Genomic DNA, 23,201 nt, shown 5'->3' with positions numbered 1-23,201 from the left:
GATAGTGTCGGCAACAATATGCATGCGCGGGACTGATGGACCGTGAAGGAGAGGCGTGGAAGGCAGAGCCAGGCTCTGGAGCCTGGAGGCTGGGAAATGATATTAATGAGCAGCGGAAGATGTGGCTGGAGAAAGAGGACATTCAGGGCAAGATAACAAGCCCGACTTGGGAGAAAACCACCCACCTCTGTCCTATAAATTAGGCATAAACGAGGTATTTATGGAATGCCTACTGGCTCCTGGCACCCAGAAAAGTGATTTTTTTTTTTTTTTGAGATGGAGTCTCGCTCTGTTGCTCAAGCTAGAGCGCAGTGGCACGATCTTGGTTCACTGCAACCGCCACCTCCCAGGTTCAAGTGATTCTCCTGCCTCAGCCTCCCAAGTAGCTGGAATTACAGGTGCATGCCACAATGCCTGGCTAATTTCTTTATTTCTTTTTTTTTTTTTTTTTTTTGTATTGTTACTAGAGACATGCTTTGGCCATGTTGGCCAGGCTGGTCTCAAACTCCTGATCTCAGGTGATCTGCCTGCCTTGGCCTCCCAAAGTGCTGGGATTACAGGCGTGACCCACCGTGCCTGGCCCGGAAAAGCGATTTCTATCACAACCCCATTTACTGTTCATGTCAATCCTGTTAGGGGAGGATGAAAAAATGGGACTTGAGTTTACATATTTTACCTAAGTTCAGAAAAGGCAGCAAACGATGAGGCTGAGATTCTAACCCAGGCCCAAGTAATTCCAAAGCAGGAGCTCTTAAACACGATGCAGTGTGAGTATTTATAGATTTTAAAATCAGTCAGCCCATCTGGCTTCCCCTTTCTGGGCCCGTGGTCTTCTGCGGCTTCCTCTCTGGGTGCTCACTTCTTCCTGGCATGGAAGGAGGCTTGGTCTTGACGTGGGGATTGGGCACGATGGACTCCTTTTTGTCGAAAAGCCCAGTGCTGCACTGGCTCCGGCACCAGACACCGGCCACCCTTTGGCTAGTTTACGAACTATTTTACTGTGATCAATTCCATGGCCAAGTGTCCAAAGCCAGAAAGGTTTTTGTGTCATAGTTTTGAAATATAAAATCAAAGAATGGCTGGAATATAATCATCAGAGTCCATGGCTAGCCCGTTCTCTCTTTCTCAGAGTGAGGGTTTCCGCTGGGCTCTGTCCTGGGGCAATGGGAAGCTCATCACAGGGCCTCTTGCTCCCATAGCATCCTGACTTTGTGTTGCTTTTATTCTGATTTTTTATTTTCCCCAAAAAAGTGAGTGTCCCCTCTTCAGATAGAATTTCAATAGAGGGATACAGAGGAGGTATTGGAGGAAGCTGGGCAATTCTCTTCTCTGTGATCTACCTCCCTGTTTAGCACAAATAATTTTAGCTTGCTGTGAAAACTTGGTCTTCTAACTCAATAAAGAACCTGTTTTCCATATTTAAAGTATTTTTATTTTCAGGCTTCAGGAAAAAAAGCTTTCTCTTGGCTATTTGGTATTTTTCCCACATTTCTGCTTCCACAGGGGCCAGCGTCAGCCGAAGCCGGCCTCAGCGTGGCAGCATTCCACAGAGGTGTGCACAGTCACACCTGATGCTTTCATGCACACTGCAGTGTCAGAACACATACTCCTCATCCCAGAGTACTGCCGGGCCACCAGGATTCCCCATGCCCCAGCCGGCCAGGCTCCCCTAACCTCCTCCAGGCTGCCTTAGTGGAGTCCACTCCTGGCTATGGGCCTGGCATCTGACTCCTGGTGCCAGGCTCTGTGCCCCTGGGGCTCTTTGATTGCAGGCAACAGGGTGTGGCTATGTACCATCGGCAGGAGGCATCCCGGACAGCTCAGACAGGAGGGCTGTCCGGAGAGCCAGGTGTGGAGAGAGGCAGGGGCCAGGCAGCTCAGGAGTCCGGGAAGCAGAAAGTGCCTGATGAAAAGCCTCAGCGGCCCCCACACAGGGAGAAAAAAGTGACAGTCACCACTTGCATCGTCACACTTTTGCACCCAGGATGAAAAGGCCTGAGGCAGTGGCTGCATTTGGAGAGGGCGAAGCATGATGATACATGCTCCAGAGAAGACAGGGGAAAGAGGAACCGATGTTACCAGGAGGAGAGGGGTCACTCACTGTGTGACTGAAGAGCCACCGCTGTTACCACAGAGCCAGGCTAGGTCCATCTGCCGTGGCTGTGCCCGTGTGTGAGCCCATGCCCAGTGGTGGATTCAATCCTGCTGCCCAAGTATATCAGCTCCTCTTCTCTCTCTGCTTGCCTTTCTCAGCCCCTGTGCACACACACGCACACACACGTGCGTGCACACACATGAACATACACACGCGTGCGTGTGCACACACGCACACACACGTGTGCACACACGCATGCACACACGTGCACACACACATGCATACACACGCGTGTGCACACACATGCACATACACACGTGCATGCACACACACGCACACACACGTGTGCACACACGCATACACATGCAGTGCACGCACACACGCATGCACACACACGTGCGCACACACGCATACACACGCAGTGCGCACACACACGTGCGTGCGTGCACACACACACATGCACAGTCCGTGTCCCCCAATACATAGTTTTCCCCAACTGCAATCACTGCGTGTGTGCAATTTTACACCATAAACATTTTATGTGGTTATGTACTTTGCTTCCTAATTATGATTTTGAATGCCTCATACTATTCCTTCAAATGATGAACCGTACTTCACTAGATCAGCTCTCTGCAGAGGGGTATTTGGTCCAGGTTTTCACCGTGTGGAGAACTCTGCGTTGAAAACGCCGCTTTCTAAGGCCTTGTCCTTCACAGATGAGCTCCTTGGGGCCAATTCCTCCGGCCGGGATTACTTGGCGGATGGTAGAGCCATGTTTATGTTCTTTGATGATACTCGTAAATATTAAATCCAATAGCCATGGTGTGCCAGGGACTTTTCCAGCACTGGTTCTTCCCAGGGAATGTCAGCTCCTCAGGGGAGGGCTGGGTGTTCTGCTCCTGGCTGTGTCCCCAACCCCTAGAACAGAGCGACTCTTAGGAGGTACCGGAAAGGTTTGTGGAATGAATACCGTAATGAAAAGCAGCCTGCCATTTCCAGCTGAGGACTCAGGCTCAGAGAGGCCTGAGGGGCCGTCTGACATCACGTGGCCGTAAGTGCTGCAGCCAAGCCTGGCCCCCAAACATCTGTCTTCCCTCTGGGTGCACGTTGCCCTGCTTTCTGAAGACATGAGGGGTTAGGTCAGCTCACAGCCTCCCATACAGCCTGACTGTAAGGAGCCTCCTGTACACTCCCAACACCTGTGATGAATGCCCATGCCCAGGCAGACCAGTACTTGGGGGACATTTGGGGAAGGAGGGAGGCCCAGGCAAACGTGTGGGGACCTGAGCTCATCCATCACCAGGAAAGTGAAGGGCACGAGGCAGCCCCAGTTCCCACTGGCTGGGTCCTGCGGGCTGCAGCTCCATCCCAAGGGACCTGGAACAGGGAGAAACAGTTCAGGGTGCATTCCAGAAGGATCCACAGGGCTCAGCATATAGTGCTGGGAGTGGGGAGCAGCCAGGTGTATGGACACCTCCCCTTCTCCACCCTACTCTGGCTGCTGGACGTACAGAATCCGGAAGATGCAGCCCCTGGGATGTAGTTACACCAGCCTTCCCTGGCCAGACCCCTGGCTTCCAACCTGCCCCGGTCACAGCCGTGTTCACCCTTACAGGAGACAGCGGCAAACTCCAGAGCCCTTGATAAGCCCCAGTCATGGCCATTTACACCCTTGCAGGAGACAGCGGCCAACCCCAGAGAGCTGGGTAAGCCCCAGTCGTGGCCATTTTCACCCTTACAGGAGACAGCGGCCAACCCCAGAGACCTGAGTAAAGCAAAACAAGCCAATGAAACAGACATCTGAGTTTTCAGGACATCCATGTGTCATCAGCGTGTTCTCCCCCAACCCTTAAAGGAAGTGCCGACCACAGCTAATGAGGCCAATGACTGTAATGGGAAGGTGGAGTCATGCACAAACAGAGAGGAGCAGAGGCCACCACTGCAGGGCCCGAGGGGCAGCTCCCAGGCCCAGGCAGAGCCGGCAGGGAATGAGGCCCCAGCACCATCACAGCATTCAGGGGAGACTGTGCAATGGAACTTGGACTCTGACAGAGAACGGGGCAGGGAATCCACATCTCGTCCTGGGGGGCACCATTTTCAGCTGGGATTTGGGGCAGAGGCCACTTTGCCTCCTGAGCCTGAGGGGAAAGGAGCCTCCAGGGCTACTCCTGTCCCAGATGAGAAAGCAGCAGGGAGGGGAAGGGCCCCATGCACTGGTGTGGGTGGGAGCCCAGGGCAGGTGGCAAGTCTCCTCCTTCCTTTCAGCAAACTTGCCCAGCAGCAAGTAAGACACCCACCACCAGGGTGGGAGTGGGATTCCAAGAGCCAGAAGAACCGGCCTGAAGTCACACCATAGGAAAAGGCCCTGGTCTCAGATGGAGCTTCTGCTCCTGAGGTCCCCTGCCCGCCGGGTGACACTTGCTGCAGCCTGGGAAGCATGTCTTCCGTGACTCTGTGCTGAGCACGGCCATGGTGCAGGGCCTGGGTTGGGCCTGTCTGCCACACCTGTTCACACCTCAGCCCTGCGCTGGAGCCAAGGTCCTCAGGGAGGGAGGGGAAGCCCAAGACACCCCAAGCGTGTCGCTCAATACTCAGGTCTCAGAGGCCCTCACTTTCTCAGAGACAGGAACTGGGACCCGGAGAAGTCCCAGTGCCACCTTTGAGTGATGTGGCCATGCAGAACTGGGGGGAGAGCCCCACCAGCCATTTCCTGGGCTCCTGTCCGCACCCGTCAGAGCACAGCCCCTGTTGGGATAGGAATCTCTGGGGAAAAAGCGTGAGGCCTTGGACACATGCTTCAGAAGGCACCCCCAAAATTGTGCGAAGCCATTCAGAGCCATATCCCCGATCCTGCTGTCACGGGCAACGCCTCCCTCCTTCCTTAAATTGGCCACCTCCCCGGCAGCTGTACAACTTCTTTGTTCTCCAGTTGGAGAGCACAAGTGCATGCTCAGACATGCACGCATGTACAGGAACACACACCTGCACCCTCGCAGCACACACACATGCACACTGATACGCACACACATGTGCACATACACTCACACGTGCACACCCACAGATGCACCCACAGCTCTGCTCCTGAGCCCCCTGCCTTTCCATGTCACCAGCTCACCTCCCCCTCGGACTGAGTTCCATCACACTCACCACTCCTTGCATGCATGGAAGTCTGAGCTCCAACCCAGAGCCTCCTTCTTTCTGCCTCCTTCTTTCTGCATTAGTGGTAGGTTTTGAACAGCCATGTGAAAGCCCACTACAGAGGCACAACCTAGTGGTCCCTTGACTTTCTTGCCTGCAGTGACCTCCTCTGCTCTATCCTTGACTGCCATGCTCAAGGTCACAGCTTAGCTTTGCCATCCATCCCCTCAGCTCCACCCCATCAATCTCCCCTATAAAAAGTGCCCCACATTGCCAATGGCCTTGTTCACTGGTTCCCAGGAATATTCCTCGTGGGTTTCCTGGACAGCCACGGAGCAGATGGTTAACATAGGAAACCCTCTAGCTTCCCCTGGCTGCTCTCACCCTCTCAGTAGCTGAGACTCATGCTCTGAAGGTTAGTTCCATTCTGGACTACCCCTAACCGCCTTCACTCCTCTGTCTTTCTTCAAGACAAAGACCCGTCCTTGGGTTTTCCAGTCATCCTATTGGAGCCAGGAAGCCTGACTGAGAACATCACACAAGCACACAATCAGTTCTCATCCTGGCAACGTGTCCACCACCCTGGGCCACACCCCCATCCCATCCACTCCGGCCTCTTCTGAACCTCCCGCCCACTCCTCAGCCTTGGAGTTCAGCACCTCAGCTCACCCATACGCCCAGCAGGGGCCTCGCCTTTCCTTCACAAAACAAAGAGAAGCTTCCAGACATGGCTGCTTCTGCGTGCTGGTGTTCCAGACACCGGGCTGCTATTCATACCTGCACAATTTGATCCTCAGAGCTGTTATCCCATCTCCTAGATGCATGCCTGAATCTGACTTCCTTCAAAGCATCTTTTCAGCCATGTGCGGTGGCTCACGCCTGTAATCCCAGCACTTTGGGAGGCCAAGGTGGGTGGATCACGAGGTCAGGGGATCGAGACCATCCTGGCTAACATGGTGAAAACCCATCTCTACTAAAAATACAAAAAAATTAGCCGGATGTGGTGGCATGCACCTGTAGCCCACCTATTCGGGAGGCTGAGACAGGAGAATCGCTTGAACCCAGGAGGCGGAGGTTGCAGTGAGCCTAGATCGTGTCACTGCACTCCAGCCTGGGCGATAAAGCAAAACTCTGTCTCAAAAAACAAAAACAAAACAAAAAAGACACCTTTTCTTCACGTTGTATTTTGGAAATGTTCATGTGTGTACAAAAGGAGAGAGAAATAGTAACATGAGCCCTCACTAACCACCACCCAGATATGTTTTGTTTTGTTTTGTTTTGTTTTGTTTTTTGTCTCAGTCTCCCAAGTAGCTGGGATTACAGGCACCTGTCACCACGCCTGGCTAATTTTTGTATTTTTAATAGACGGGGTTTCTCCATATTGGTCAGGCTGGTCTCAAACTTCTGACCTCACGTGATCCGCCTGCCTCAGCCTCCCAAAGTGCTGAGATTACAGGCATGAGCCATCACGCCTGGCCACCATCACCCATATTTCACGGTTTTAAACACGTGATCCATATTGTTTCAGCTACAGCCACACTCACTAATACTCCAGAATGGATTATTTAAAAATAAATCCTAGACACAAAGTGATTTTATCCAGAAGTCCTTTGGTGTGTATACCTCTAGAAAAGAAGGACTTTTTTTAGCCCAGCATCTATGCCATCTGTGCCATCTGTCCCGAACACCTTGATCATTTCTGAAAATCATCTACAGTCCTCTCTATATTATTTTATTTTATAGACCGTTGGTTCACCAAACCCAAACGAGGTCCACACATTTGGTTTCTATGCCTCTTAAGTTCTTTCGATCTGCAGAGGACATCTTCTGTGTGTGTGTATGTTTTTGTTTGTTTCTTAGTTTTTGTTGAAGAAAGTTCTTTTGTCCTATAGACATTCCCACACACTCAAGATTCTGCCAAATTTTATCGCTGTGGTGTTTCTAACATGTTCCTCTGTCCCTGTATTTTCTTTTTTTGTGTGTTTTGTTTTGAGATGGAGTCTCACTCTGTTGCCCAGGCTGAAGTGCAGTAGCACGATCTCAGCTCACAACAACCTCTGCCTCACAGGTTCAAGTGATTCTCCTTCCTCAGCCTCGCTAGTAGCTAGGATTACAGGCATGAGCCACTACACCCAGCTTTTAGTAGAGACAGGGTTTCACCTTGTTGGTCAGGCTGGTCTCGAACTCCTGACCTCAGGTGATCCACCCCCCTCAGCCTCCCAAAGTCCTGGGATTACAGGTGCGAGCCACCTCACTTATGTTTTCTTTAAATTAGTAATTGGATCATGGTCGGACTCTGGTTTAAATTTTGGCAAGAAGGCCTCACCAAAGAACCGTTCGTGTCCTTTTGACTGCGTCCCATTCATCAGGAAGGGTATCAGAAATTAACGAGCCGTTGGCCTGATGTGCCCAGCACACAGTTCCCTCAGCCTCTCACTGGGTCATTTTAGCAGCTGTTGTTGAAAATTGTGTCGATGTGTCATTTCATTAAAGAGAGTGGGTATGTGTGAGAGAGACAGAGAGAGGAGGGAGGAAGAGACTGGCTGGGCTCTGTCTTCCCAGCGGGGTCATGGTCTCGTTCATTGGGATGTCATCCTTCTTTGCCCACAGTGTCCAGAGCCCAATAGTGGTTCCATGAACATTCCCTGAAGAAGGAACAAAGGCATCCGATAAAGGCTCAAGGAAAACCAAACACACAATGAACCCTCTCTAGGTCACAAATAGTCACTTAAAATGCCATCTGCAGTGTTTGGCCGTTTATTTACGAGCATTCAAATTCTGCCCCTTTGACAACATCCACAGGAAGCACATTTCATCTTGTCCAGTGAGGAGAAACAGCGGTGAATATCCTCAAGAATCCAGTGTGAGGAGTCAAAACTGGGGGCAGGGAAGGGTGGCATTCACTGCTTCTGTGTCCTGAGAAAGCACAATTCCACCATTCAAGAGGGGCTTGGGCCTGCGGCCTCTGTGGGCACCTCTTTGAAACCTCATGTGGAGATATCGTTGAGAGACCCTAGCAGGAATTGATATCGGAAATAATTTGCATGGAATTCCCTTGGGATCAGAAAATACCCTCCAAGCCGGGCACAGTGGCTCACGCCTGTAATCCCAGCACTTTGGGAGGCTGAGGTGAGTGGATCACTTGAGGTCAGGAGTTTGAGACCAGCCTGGCCAACATGGTGAAACCCCACCTCTACTAAAAAGACAAATTAGCTGGGCGTGGTGGTGCACACCTGTAATCCCAGCTACTCAGGAGGCTGAGGCGGGAGAATCACTTGAACCCGGGAGGTGGAGGTTGCGGTGAGGCAAGATTGCACCACTGCACTCCAGCCTGGGTGACAGAGTGAGAGCCAGTATTTTTTTTTTTTTTTTTTTTTTTGAGATAGGTTCTTGCTCTGTCGCCCAGGCTGGAAGGAAGTGGCACCATCTAGTCTCACTGCAAGCTCTGCCTCCAGAGTTCATGCCATTCTCCTGCCTCAGCCTCCCGAGTAGCTGGGACTGCAGGCACCCGCCACCATGCCCAGCTAATTTTTTGTATTTTTAGTAGAGATGGGGTTTCACTGTGTTAGCCAGGATGGTCTCGATCTCCTGACCTCATAATCCGCCCGCCTCGGCCTCCCAAAGTGCTGGGATTACAGGCGGGAGCCACTGCGCCCAACCAAGACCCAGTATTTTAAAAGAAGGGAAAGGAAGGGAAGGGAATGGAAGGGAAGGGAGGGGAGGGGAGGGGAGGGGAGGGGAGGGGAGGCTCCAGATTCACTGCCCCCTGGGCTTGGTGGTAGAAAGCGGTCGAGGCCCCATGCCTGGATGGCCTCAGGAAACTCAGCCCAAGTCCTTGGGTTGGGGAACACTTTTCCCTGTGCGCCCCATCACTGTGGAGTTCAGACTCCAATTCCACTCACCAGCTCTGCCCGTGCGACCTCTGTGGCATCTAATTTAACATTTTTAGAAATCCTTAAGACTATTTCTCCTTCTAATAAATGTGTCTCCTAGCTTGAAATATATACAGTCCAGGGTTATTGGTTTTTTTTTTTTTTTTAGCATCTCACAATTAGCAATTCTTAATGAAATTAGTTTCTTAAATTATGTCAGCAATGCCAATTCTGATACAAAGTGCAAATGTTACTTTGGTTCACATTCATTGGCCTTACCCCCTCCAAATATAAACAAATCAATAAATAAACCCACAGAATTCAATTTTTTCTGGCAAGTTTATCTCACTATAACATCCCATTGAAATGATGGGGAAATGGAACAGTTTATCCCAATGAGGTGAATATTATGGTAGGACAGAAATTGACTTGGAAGAGATCCGTGGAGGACGAAATAGATCTCCAAGTCTCAGCGTCCTCAGGCCTCGGTGTCTGTGCTCGATCGCGTTTCCATTCTTGTCATTTCCAGGACAAGCCGGGCACATGCTCTGGGGAAGCTGGTTACCCTAATGACTATTGCCATTTCAAGCTCCGGAAACCTGCTCGCTTCGCCCTCCAGGGGAAAGTCGTGTTCTACAAAAACCAAGCCACTGGCTCCAGCAAAGGAAAATGGAGAAGGAGGAGCACCTCCCTTACGTCAGCCTGTGTTTCCATCACACTCCGCATACCCTCGAGACGAGGAGGGTGTCTGAACGCCGACCTGGGCTCGGTCCTCTGGGAGGGCCATGTTCACAGACTGTGTTCCAGAGCCGGTGCACCGAGGGCAGAGACATGGGGTAGGGCCCTGGGGTGGGTCTGCAGCCCACGCAGCCTGACATGGGCATAAACCAGTCTTTGGAGGGGGTCCTCCCTCTGTCCTGCCCTGGCACTGACCCTATGCAGCAGCCTTCTGCCGTGAGCCGTGACCACGGCCACTCACTGCCCAGACCTGGGCACTGATGTCCGGAAGGCAGCCTTCTGCCGTGAGCCGTGACCATGGCCACTTGCTGTCCAGACCTGGGCACTGATGTCTGGAACATCTGAGGACAGGGAGCTTCTTTTCCTCACTGACCCCACGTGAGCCATTTGCTCAGCCCTGAACACACCTGAGGGGCCCTGGGGCACGTGTACCACTGGACAGGTGTCATCATCAGCTCCGGCTGCCATAACTAAGTATCACAGACTGGGTGGCTTAAGTAGCAGAACTTTAATTTTTCACTGTTCTGGAGGCCAGAAGTCTGAGATCAAGATGTGGCCAGAATTTGTTCCTCCTAAGGCCTCTCTCTTAGGCCTGCAGACACCATCTTCTCTCTGTGTCCTCCTTGCCACCCTTCTGTGTGTGCCTGCGTCCTCATCTCCTCTTCTGTTGAGGACACCAGTGGGATTGGATCAGGGCCCACTCGTATGACCTCATTTTCCTTAATCACCTCTTTAAAGACCCTCTCTCCAAACATTCGCATCCTGGGATACTGGAGGTTAGGGCTTCCACACAGGATTGCAGGGGACAGGATACAGACTGTGACACCAGGCAGCCAACGTGTGTCCCTGGAGGGCCTGGGTCGGGGGAGTCTGCACCCAGATGCACACCCCATGGAGCAGGGGCACTTCTGCACAAGAAACTTGGCACAGGTCCAGTGGCTGGGGTTGGTGTCCTGGGTGGTAAGGGCATTTACCAAGACAGTCCCAAGTAAAGAAAGGCAGATCGATTCGAGGAAAAGTGTGTTGCAAGGGTGCAACGGACAGTGCAGCAGAGAAGGGGGCGTCTGCAAAGAGGCAGGGGCTGTGGGATTTGACAGAGTCATGCTGGAGGGGCTACCTACGGAGGAAGGTCCTTGTGGCAGTGTGTGCTGTTTGCAGTTAATGTGCCTCAGAACAATCACTGTCCCCCAGCTGGAGGCCCCTCCTCATTGTTGCTGACTTACCAGGACTCCACAAAATTTTCGAGTGTTTTTATCAGAATAAGGGTGACTGGACTGCAGGCAGGAGAGATGACAAGGAGGACCTGGGCTTGCTAAGTCTAGGTTCCCAGAACTGAGAGAAGCAGGCAGAGGACAACACAGACCCCTGCGTGAAGGGAGGTGGAGGGTGCTCCTCCCCCAGCCAGCCAGAAAGCCAATGGCCCCAAAACCACATGTAGCTCCACGGGTCCCCATCAGCCACAAACAGGCAACTCCAGATGGGATCAGATCGGGTCTGAGCTGGTGCCTCTTCCTCAGTCAAGAAGGACTGAGCCCAGCCTTCACCAAAATGGTGTCCTAATAGCCCTGTGGAAATAGAGCATCCGTGCATGAGAGGTGAGCTTTGGGGTAGCAAGGCCCAGGTGGGTTCCCTGCTCACCACGTAACAGCTCTGTGAGTGCGGGAAGGGGCTCACCTCCCGGGCTTGGAAAGTTGTGCTGCTTGTTATGAGTATTATATATTGTAGCTAAATTTCCAGTTCCAGCAATAGGGCAGAATAAATAAACTAAAACCATTCTTCTTAAAACATAATTCACCTAGAAAAGCAAGATAAAGCATAATAAACACATGCTTTTAATTGAATGGCTCAGCTCAAGAAGGAAAATGGCAATGAAGGGAAAGATGCAGGAGTGAGCCGAAGGGAGAGGAGAGGGTGGGAAAGGTGAGTGCGTCCTCTCGGCATGGGCACCCTTAGCTACTGTGCAGGGCACTGGGGCCTCTGGTGAACCTGGGAGGGCTCTGCCTCCATGTTGGCCAGCAGAGGAGCCCCTGTGAGATGTGAGTGCTGAAGTAACAGAGAGGCAGATACCCCCGACCCAGGCCCTCCAGGGACACACATTGCCTGCCTGGTGTCACAAGCTGTGTCCTACCCTACCCCTGCAATCCCACGTCGAATCCCTAACCAACTTTCCTGGCTCACTTCACCATTTCAGAAAGTTGAATTTCTATCCTGAACCTCTTCCCCCATGACACTGCGGACACTCCTGAGCCTGGGCTGGACATGCTCGTGTGCTATGATGGAAGCAAAAACTGATGCAACAGACTGAAGAGCAGTTTAGGAGCCTCAGAAAAAGATGCTGAGACCCAGGGAAGCAGTTTCTTGGAAACAACCTAAACCCCCAGCAACAGATGTTTGCAGAATGCGTGTTATATTTGCGTGAAGCTATACCATCAATGTTTAAAATGAATTAACTACATCTACATGAATATCTATGTACAAGCATAAAACCCAACAGGTGTTGAGCAAAAATGGGCAAGTTGCAAAAGGGAAGATGACATAATTCCATTTACAGTGAGTCTTAAAACAATGAAAATCAATAGTGCATGTTGTTTATTATATACACATACATTATAGAAATATAAAGTGTGAATGTGTAACACAGAAGTGAATTTTAAGACGGAGGAAAGGGAGTTATATCCAATAAACAAAAGAAGATGGTGTTTAACTAAATTGTAATTTATTTTTTATTTTTAAAAATGCTTTGAAAGAAATAGGAAAGTGTCCCTAGCAGACCGGGATACCTGTTGTTACATTATCTTCCCACACTTGGAATATGCTACTAAACATTAACATCACACGAGCCATTCACAGCATAATCACAAATGCCAAGTGCCTGGCCCAGAAAAAGCACTGGACAAGAGTTACTTCTCATCTCTGTCATTCGATGAGCTAATCAATCACCAACTCAGCCAAATATCGTGTTGCAATTTCCTCTGTTTTTAATTTTGCTCTTGTCATGAAGTAATTTCACGTTGTTAATCTTATTTATCAATTTTAAGAGGCGTGAAAGGATCCCTGTCATTTGACCCCAAACAAGGAATTTTGAGATGGCATCCTAAGAAATCATTCAACGGAAGAGAAAAATTACACTCACAGCGATGTTCACTGTTGCGTTGTGTGTAATAGAAAATAATTTCTCAGGGGAACACAACTCTGTTGTTACATTTTATAATTTTATTTTAAAAACAAGCAGCAAGGAAATTAGTAGGTGAACAAGAACAGTAAAATATCCAAATCTGAAAAATCTGCATCCAGGTGACCAGGTCAGGCCAAAAGCCTGGGAATGGAAACTGGCGAAAAAGATTTGCCACAGGGTAGACTTATGAGTGTGCAATTAACGTTCCTTTTTCAAAATTGTCATACAATACTTTTTGCCTATATCATAATTTTAAAATGACGTAACAGAAGGTTTTTATCAGTTAAAAATTGTTGCTGTTAAAATATGCCAACCCTTTACAAAACTGTTTTAATACACTTTTTTTTTAAATTTCCAATTTACAAACATGTTGCAAAGATCATTACAGAGCATTTCCATATACCCCACACATAGTTTCCTCTGTTATTAATCTTATAGTCACATGATGTTGTCACAGAATTGATGCAATAATTACTAACCAGTGATGAGCCAATATTGTCATTCAATGACCCAATCGTGATACAATATGTTTTTTTGTTGTTGTTTGTTTGTTTTGTTTTGTTTGTTTTGTTTTGTTTTGAGACTGCGTCTCACTCTGTCGCCCGGGCTGGAGTGCAGTGGTATGATCTTGGCTCACTGCAACCTCTGCCCACTGAGTTCAAGTGATTCTCCTGCCTCAGCCTCCTGCGTAGCTGGGATTACAGGTGTACGCCACCTAACCTGGCTAATTTTTTGTATTTTTAGTAGAGATGAGGTTTCACCATGTTGGCCAGGCTGATATCGAATTCCTGACCTCAGGTGATCCACCCACCTCACCCTCCCAAAGTGCTGGGATTACAGGTGAGCCACCTCTCCCAGCCAATACCATGTGATTAACTAAAGTTCCTACTATATTCAGATTTCCTTATTATTTTTTTTTTTTTACCTAATGTTCATTTTCTATTCCAGGACACCATCCGTAGTACCTCATTACATGTACTCATCATATCTCCTTGAGCACATCTTGTCTCTGACAGTTTCCCAGATTTTCTTTCTTTTTTGACAAACTTGACAGTTGGGAGACGTACTGATCAGGTGTTTCGTAGAATGTCTTCCACTGCGGTTTGTCTGATGTTTTTCTCGTGGTTTGACGGGGGTGATGGGTTTGGAGAGGAGGACCACAGAAGTGACGTTCTTCTTGTTACCTCAGATCCAGCACATTGACATCAGTAGGCGCTATCATCATTGGTGAGGAGCTGGAAGAGCATCTGGCTGGAAGAATGTCTGTCAGGTGTCTCCACTATGCAACTATTCCTTTTCCCTCCTGTCCACAGCGGACTCTTTGGCAGGAAGTCCCTATGGGAAGCCCACACTTGGGTTGAGGAGCTTTCTCTACATCTTTTTGAGAGTGGAGTTTCTACATAAATTATGTGGAATCATTCTGCATGAGAGATTGGTCTCTTTCACCTTACTTGTCTATTAGTTTGCCTGTGTATGTATTTGTTTAATCATGTATTTCTGCCTGTATAGACTCATGGATATTTGTTTTACGCTTGGACGTCATAGAATACTCCTTTGTTTCTTTTGTTGTTCTTGTTGCTCTGGCTTTGGCCATTGGGAGCTCTTTCAGTTGGTTCTTGTTTCTCTTTAACATAGTCCCATCCTTGTTGGTTTGCTATGAGCGCTTCCTTACTTTATGGCACTACGAACTGCTCCTGGCTTATCTTGTATATTTCCGGTCTTGGAGTCAGATATTTCTCCTGGTTCTGTTTATTAGAGAAAGGCATGAGAAACCAAATTTCAGGAATCGGGTGCAGTCATTGCTGTGAGGGTACCATTGCTTCAAGGCCTTCTCATCTGAGGAACAAAGGGATGCGCATGTGTGTTCTGACCCGAGTATGTGCATGAGTCCATAAATATTCTCTGTGTAACCATCTGTGTCTATACCGAGCTAAATGTGGATTCTTACTGATGCCACCAACTCTCATCCATTGCCATGTGGATCACTAGAGCCTCTTCTCCCTGCTTCTCTGTACACCCCCACTCCAACATTGTAAACCTTAGCACCCATTTTCTGCCACTGTTTACTTGGTTTCTCAGTTTTCGTGCACCTGTAGAGTGGTATTAGAATTGCTAACCCATACCCTTGTGGGAAGTAACTTTATCAGTCAGAGTGCAGCACTTATGTACAGTGTCTTTTACCCTTAGTCTACAGACTCCATCCATTTCCAAAGTTACTTACGTAGCTCCTTCTCTATCCATTCCCGAAGTCACTTACGTAGCTCCTTCTCTATCCATTTCCAGTTGCTTAAGACAGCTCCTTCTTTCGATAAGCTTCTTTCGCACATTGGTAATACAGTTGAATTCTTGTTGCTGTCTTCATTCCATCCTCACACCCCTTCACACTTAAAGTTATTTTTAAAAACAGGCTGGGCACAGTGGCTCATGCCTGTAATTCCAGCACTTTGGGAGGCCAAGGTGGGTGGATAATCGGAGGTCAGGAGTTTGAGACCAGCCTGGCCGACATGGTGAAACCCCATCTCTACTAAAATACAAAAATTAGCCATGCGTGGTGGTGCATGCCTATGATCCCAGCTACTTGGGAGGCTGAGACATGAGAATCACTTGCACCAGGAGGTGGAGCTTGCAGTGAGCCAAGATTGCACTACTGCACTGCAGTCTGGGTGACAGAGTGAGACTCTCTCTCTCAAAAAAAAAAAATAATAATAATAATGATAATTTTTATTCATTAATATTCATTTCTTGTTCTGTGAAGACATGTAGGTTTTGATAAAAGCATGGTGTCATGTATTTGCTATTGCAATATCATGCAGAACAGTTCACCATCCTAAAGATGCACAATACTTCATCTCTTCAGTACTTCCTCCACAGAACCTCTGACAACTCCTGGTCTCTTCACCATCTGTCTAGTTGTGTCTTTTCCATTAGTCATATAATTGAAATCACGTAGTCTGTTACCACTTCAGACTGACTTCTTCAACTAAGCAATATACATTTAAGTTTCTTTCGTGTGTTTTTTGTGGCTTGATGGCTCATTTATTTTTATTACTGAATACTATTTCATTGTACAATGTAACAGGATTTGTTATCTATTCACCTACCAAAGGGTATCTTGGTCACTCTCAGCTTTTATGGAGAAAACAATTATGGAGAAAGTTGCTATAAACATTAATGTGAAGTTTTTTTGTTTTTTGTTTTTTTGCATGTGAACATATGTCTTGAAATCAGTTAGGTAATATCTAAGAGGATGATTGCTAGATTGTATGTTAAGACCATATTTAACTTTGTAAGAAGTAGCCAACTTGTCTTTTAAAGTGACTGGATCATTTTGCATTCCTTCCAACAAAACATGAATGTTTCTCTTTCTCCACATCCTCACCAATATTTGGTATTATCAGTGTTTCGGATTTTAGCCATTCTATTAGGTGTGTGTGGTATCTTACTATTGCTTTAAATTTTAATTATTTAATAAAAAGTGTTGGTGAGTATCTTTTTATATGATTATTTGCCATCTGTATATGTTCTTTAATGAGATAGCTGTTCAGGACTTTTGCCCATTTTTTAAATTGGAAACTTAGTTGGCATTTTACAATTTGTATTTTCTCATTGTTGAGTTTTACAAGTTACTTGTATAATTTAGATAGAGTCTATTTATCAGATACATGATTTGCAAATGTTTTCTTCTATTTAGTAATTTCTCTTTTCATTATTTTACAGAGCAAAAGTATTTAATTGTAATGATCCAACTTAACAATTTTTTTTCATAAACAATGCTTTTGGTGTTTTGTCTAAAAATGTATCACCAAAGTTAAGGTCAAATACATTTTCACCTATGTTTTCTTCTAAAAATTTTATAATTTGCATTTTATGTTTTTGTTAGTATCCATTTGAGTCAAATTTTGTGTAAGATTTGAAATTTGTACCTGGGTTCTTTTTTCCCCATTAAATTGCCTTCAATGCCTTTGTCAAAAATCAGTTGACTATATTCGTATGGGTCTATACATGGACTCTATATTCTGTCCACTGATCTATTATTTTTCAAATCTGCTTTATTTCTGTAGCTTTATAATAATTCTTGAAATTGGGTAATGTGATTCTGCCAACTTTTTTTTTTTCTTCAATATGATTTTGACTATTTTATGTCCTTTGCATTTCTAGGTACATTTTGGAATCAAATTTGTTAATTTCTACAAAATATATTGCTAGGACTTTGACTGGAATTGTGTTGAATCTATAGATCAATTTGAATTTGAAAAGTATTGATATTGTGATGTTACAGACTATTCTGATTCACAAACACAGAACATGCCTCGATTTAGTTCTTCTTCAATTTCTTTCATTGCTGTTTGGTGCTTTTCCACATACAGATCCTGGACATATTTTGTTAGATTTATACCTAAGTACTTATTTTTATTGGTGTCATTATAAATTATTTTTAAAATGTTTCTGATTCGAAATGCTCAGTACTAATATGTAACGAAGCAATTGACTTTTGTAGATTGACTTTGTTTTACTATACTCACTTACTGATTCAAATAATTTTTTTCTACAGATTCTTTGAAGTTTTCTGCATAGATATAACATCAACTAATAGTAAAAGCAGATATCGTTCTTCCTTATAATATGAATGTATTTTATTTTATGTACTTGTTTTATGGGAGGACTAGGACTTCAAGTGTGATGTGGAGTAGGAGTGATAAGAGGGGACATCCGGCCTTGTTCCCAGTCTTAGAGGGAGAGAGTTCAGTCTCTCACTCTGGAATGTGATGTTAGTTGTGAGGTTTTGATAAGCTTCCCTTAATAGGTATAGGAAGCTCCCTTCTATTCCTAGTTGGATAAGAGATTTATTATAAATAAGTGTTTAATTTCTCAATGCTTTTTTGGTATGTTGATATGATCATATGTTTTTTTTTTATCTGTTAATATTAAAAGTTCCATTAAGCATTCCCTTTAAAAACTGGCAGAAGACAAGGGTGCCCTCTCTCACCACTCCTATTCAACACAGTATTGAAAGTCCTGGCCAGGGCACACAGGCAAGAGAAATAAAGCATATTCAATTAGAAAGAGAGGAAGTCAAACTGTCTCTGTTTGCAGATGACGTGATCCTATATCTAGAAAACCTCGTACTCTCAGCCCAAAAGCTTCTTAAGCTGATAAACAACTTCAGCAAAGCCTCAGGATACAAATTCAATGTTCAAAAACCACCAGCACTCCTATACACCACAACAGTCAAGCCAAGAACATGCTCCCATTCATAATTGCCACAAAAGAATAAAATACCCAAAAATACAGCTAACTAAGGAAATGAAAGACCTCTACAAGAACTATAAACCACTGCTCAATTAAATCACAGATGACACAAACAAATGGAAAATCATTCCAAGCTCATGGATTGGAAGAATCACTATCATTAAAATGGCCATACTGCCTAAAGCAATTTATAGATTCAATGCTATTCCTATTAAACTACCACTGATATTCTTCACAGAACTAGAAAAAATTATTTTAAAATTCATGTAGAACTAAGAAAGAGGCTGAATAGCCAAGGCAATCCTAAGCAAAAAGAACAAAACTGGAGGCATCAGACTACCCAACTTCAAACTATACTACAAGCCTACTATAACTAAAACAGCATGGTACTGGTACAAAAACAGACACATAGACCAATGGAAAAGAATAGAGAACCCACAAATAAGACCACACACCTACAACTATCTGATCTTCAACAAACCTGACAAAAACAAGCAATGGGGAAAGGATTTCCTATTCAATAAATGCTGCTGGGGTAACTGGTGAGCCATATGCAGAAGATTAAAAATGGACCCCTTCCTTACACCATATAAAAATTAACCCATGATGGATTAAAGACTAAAATGTAAAACCCCAAACTATAAAAGCCTTGGAAGACAACCTAGGCAATACCATTTAGAACATAGGCATGGACAAAGATTTCATGGTGAAGACACCAATAACAATCACAACAAAAGCAAAAATTGACAAATGGAATCTTATTAAATAACAGAGCTTCTGCACAGCAAAATAAACCACCATTAAACAGACAACCTACAGAATGGGATAAAAATGTTGCAAACTGTGCATCTGAGAAAATTCTACTATCCAACATCTATAAGGAACTTAAACAAATTTACAAGAAGAAAAAGACAAAGTACCCCATTAAAAAGTGAACAAAGAACGTGAACAGACACTATTCAAAAGAAGACATATTAATATATGCAGCCAATAATCATATGAAAAAAAGCTCAAATCACCTATCATTAGAGAAATGCAAATCAAAACCACAATGAGATAGCATCTCACACCAGTCATAATGGCTGTTAATAAAAAGTCATAAAACAACATACATTGGTGAGGTTGTGGAGAAAAAGGAACGCTTTTACAGTGGTCATGGGAATTTAAATTAGTTCACCCATTGTGAGAGACAGTGTGGCAATTCCTCAGAGTCCTAAAGATGGAAATACCATTCAACCCAACAATCTCATGACTGGATATATACCCAAAGGAATATAAATCATTCTATTATAAAGACATATGCACGAATATATTCATTGCAGCACTATTCACAATAGCAAACACATGCAATCAACCTAAATGCCCATCAATGATAGATGGGTTAAATAAAATGTGATATATATTCACCATGGAATACTATGCAGCCATAAAAAAGAATGAGATCATTTTATTTGCAGGGACATGGATGCAACTGGAGGTCATTATTCTTAGCAAACTAATGCAGGAACGGAAAATCAAATACCACGTGTTCTCACTTATAAGTGAGAGCTCAATGATGAGAACTCATGGACACAAAGAGGGGAACAACAGACACTGGGGACCATAGGAGGACGGAGGGTGGGAGGAGAGAAAGGATCAGGAAAAATAACTGATGGATATTAGGCTTAGTACCTGGGTGATAAAATAATCTGTACAACAAACCCCCATGACACAAGTTTACCTACGTAACAAACCTGCACATGAACTTAAAATAAAAGTTAAAATAAATAAATAAATAAGAATTCCCTGGTTTGATTTATGAGTGTTAACTAGTCTTGCATTCCTGAAACAAATTCTACTTGGTCATGAGCCTTTATGTTTTCTTATATATTACTGGATTTGGTTCGCTAATGTTAAAATATTTAGATACATGTTCATGACAAATATCGGTCTGTATTTTTCTGGAAAGAAAGCTCAGGTGAGCACATCTGAGCTGTGTCTCTCTGATGTCTCCAGCTCTCCAGATTTTGCCCTGTGACCTCCATTTTCTGATGAGTCGTGAAAAGTTGTTGATTTTAGATTGTTCAGGTTTTCTCGTAAGGAGGAATGACAAGTCTTGTAGGCTAAGGACTCACTTGTCACCCCAACATGTAAAAGCAGGGAGGAAGGAAATTATTCCAAGTGGACAGGGTCACAGTCAGGAACATCTTGTTTGTGCTGTGAGATGCTAGAAATGGATACAAAGGCCCTGTTACAGAGCGAGGGGTTTTGCAAAGGTGAAGGCAAATCAAGTGGGTGCTTCGGTCTTTCTTCATTTCACAAATGTCTTAGGCGCCTTCCACACTGGCGTGCTGGTGGCTCAGCAGTGCTCCTCAGAAGCCTAATTAGTCTGCGGTGGTTGTTTGAATGAATCTTTTGATTCAACAGTCCCTTTAGGGAAGTGGTTTTTGTTTTTGTTTTAGATAGTGTTTCACTCTTGTTGCCCAGGCTGGAGTGCAATGGTGCGATCTCGGATCACTGCAACCTCCACCTCCCGGGTTCAAGTGGTTCTCCTGCCTCAGTCTCCCGAGTAGCTAGGACTACAGGCACCCGCCACCACTCACGGCTAAATTTTTTAAATTATTTTTTATTTTTGATGGAGATGGGGTTTCACCATCTTGGCCAGGCTGCTCTCGAACTCCTGACCTCAGGTGATCCACCCACCTTGGCATCCCAAAGTGCTGGCATTACAGGTGTGAACCACCAAGCCTGGCTGTTGTTTCGTTTTGCTTTGTTTTTAACTTTACAAGCGATTCATTCTGTGTGAGTATTTTTTAAATTAATTTCTGGTTTAATGCATTAGAATGACTGTGATTTTTGTGGCCTAACATATAATCTCTATTTTGCATATGTTTCACAGCAGCTTGAAAGGATAAAACAATAATTCGTGCAATACAATATTTGATAGAGGTGCTCTAATATAACATTTTTAGTCAAACTATTCAAATTCATTAGGTCCTTAATGTATACATTGTCTATTTGATCAAAGCCTGGGAGACACATAATCTCCTATAAATGGATTTCTGCCCACTTATATCTACATTTCTAAAAGTATTTTTAGTATATTTAGATGTTGGCATTTAGCACAAAATATTCAAGACTGATACAGCCTTGTTGAACAATATCCTTTCTTTCCAAAAGACAATGTCTCTCTTTTTTCGTTAAATGATGGTTGCTTTGCATTTGGCCTTTGTTGTAAATGACTATTTCAAGCCTTCCTTTCTTTTCCTTTGCTTTTCTCCACAAGCTTATCCTGGAGTTTCCTCCTGAACCTCCAGCTGTTGTGTGGTGGATGCATTTTGTGGTCCCTCAAACCAGGGCTTCCATTCTGGCCGAGCCACTTCAGAGACTCAAGGTTGGAGGAACATCACTTCACTCTCCAAGCTTGTTTCTTTACTTATAAGATGGGGGCAACAATAGCTATACATAAGATGGAATTAAATGAGCGAATGAATTTAGGGTTCATCTGTGAACAGTTACTGACTGAGTGATTCAGTGGTGAACAGCACACACACACAGTTTTCCAGGAATTTGAAACCCTGCAAGCCGGCTGAAAGACAAGGTGCCATGGATACAAACTAAGGGGTCTCAGGAGAGCTTCCAAGAGAGAAGTCCAATCAAACAGGCTTTGAGGAAATGTACCATGCTTCACACGGTAAATCGTGGTCCATACATGGGAACTTTTTCTTAATTGAAATTATCATTAAATTACCATTTTGTTTTATGTATTCTTCTTAGAAATGGGCCTAACGGTTTACCCTAATATGCTGGTCTTTGTCACAGAATAGGAGAGTTTAACTTACTAATATTTATTGTCACAAAGTAATATTTTTGTCTTTCTTCTGTCATCAAAAGACAAAGGGCATATTAAGAAAAACATTAGCAACAACTATGGCAAAGTCTTAATATCCCCCACATTTCAGGAGCATTTACCCACCACCAGGAGACTAGTGGTATGAACGGGTAAGTCACAGACGTTCTAAACATGTGAAAAACACTCAGCCTCGCAGGGATTTTAAAATGCAAATAGGAGCAATATGAAACTTTTTTCACCTTTCAAATTGGCAATTTAGCAAGATAATATGTGATGTTGGGAAGAGTGAAGTGAAATGGCTATATTTTTCCTTGCTGGTGGAAATAGAAACTTGAACTGCCTCTCAAAAGGAATGTGGTAATCGAAGAGATGCGAGTTAAGAATTTACACTCTTTAATGCCACCATCACGCTTCCAAAAACCATCCTCGGAGTAGCTCAGAGACGCAGGCAGAGACGTTCACGCAAGGCTGTTCACTGCAGCTTTCACAGATGAGCTCTCAGCCACCTGGAGGAATCTGTCTGGGGGAAACAGCCCAGCACAGCACAGCCTTCCAAGGGGATATGTAGCTAAATATTAGGGACCTCCCTCTTCCTGCCAGACACCAGTTTATAAAAAGTGTACATAGATTTGCAAGTAAAAGATTCAGAATTCTGATGGAATGTGCTCAGGAGATTGTAGATTCCTGCTTTCTACTCAAGAATGCATCCAGTAATGATCAGATACGAATCATCCCCACTGTTTCCTGAACCAGTGAACACTTACAGAGGCCCACACAGAATTGAGGGCTTCCCAGTCCCCTCCCCATCTTGGGGCCATGCTCTTGGCTCCTGCCCCGGGTGAAATCTTCATCCTTCCTGAAAATGATCATTGATTTCTCCTTTAGGACAATCAGAGGCAGTCTCAGTCCTGCCCTCATGTGAGGCCAGCAACTTCAGAGCATCCCTGCTACCCACCACTGGCCCAGAGTAGGACAGTCCTCCTTTGTGGGTAGGGGTCCCAGTCCCAGCCCATTCCATTGGGCAGGACACTGATTTCTGCCCGGTGGCCCCCAACATGTTCTCTGCCCACAGCCTTTTCCTTCACTTCCATGAGGTCCCTG

Source organism: Theropithecus gelada, chromosome 10 (assembly GCF_003255815.1).
Source record: "Theropithecus gelada isolate Dixy chromosome 10, Tgel_1.0, whole genome shotgun sequence".
NCBI classification, from domain to species: domain Eukaryota; kingdom Metazoa; phylum Chordata; class Mammalia; order Primates; family Cercopithecidae; genus Theropithecus; species Theropithecus gelada.
This window is presented reverse-complemented; position numbering follows the sequence as displayed.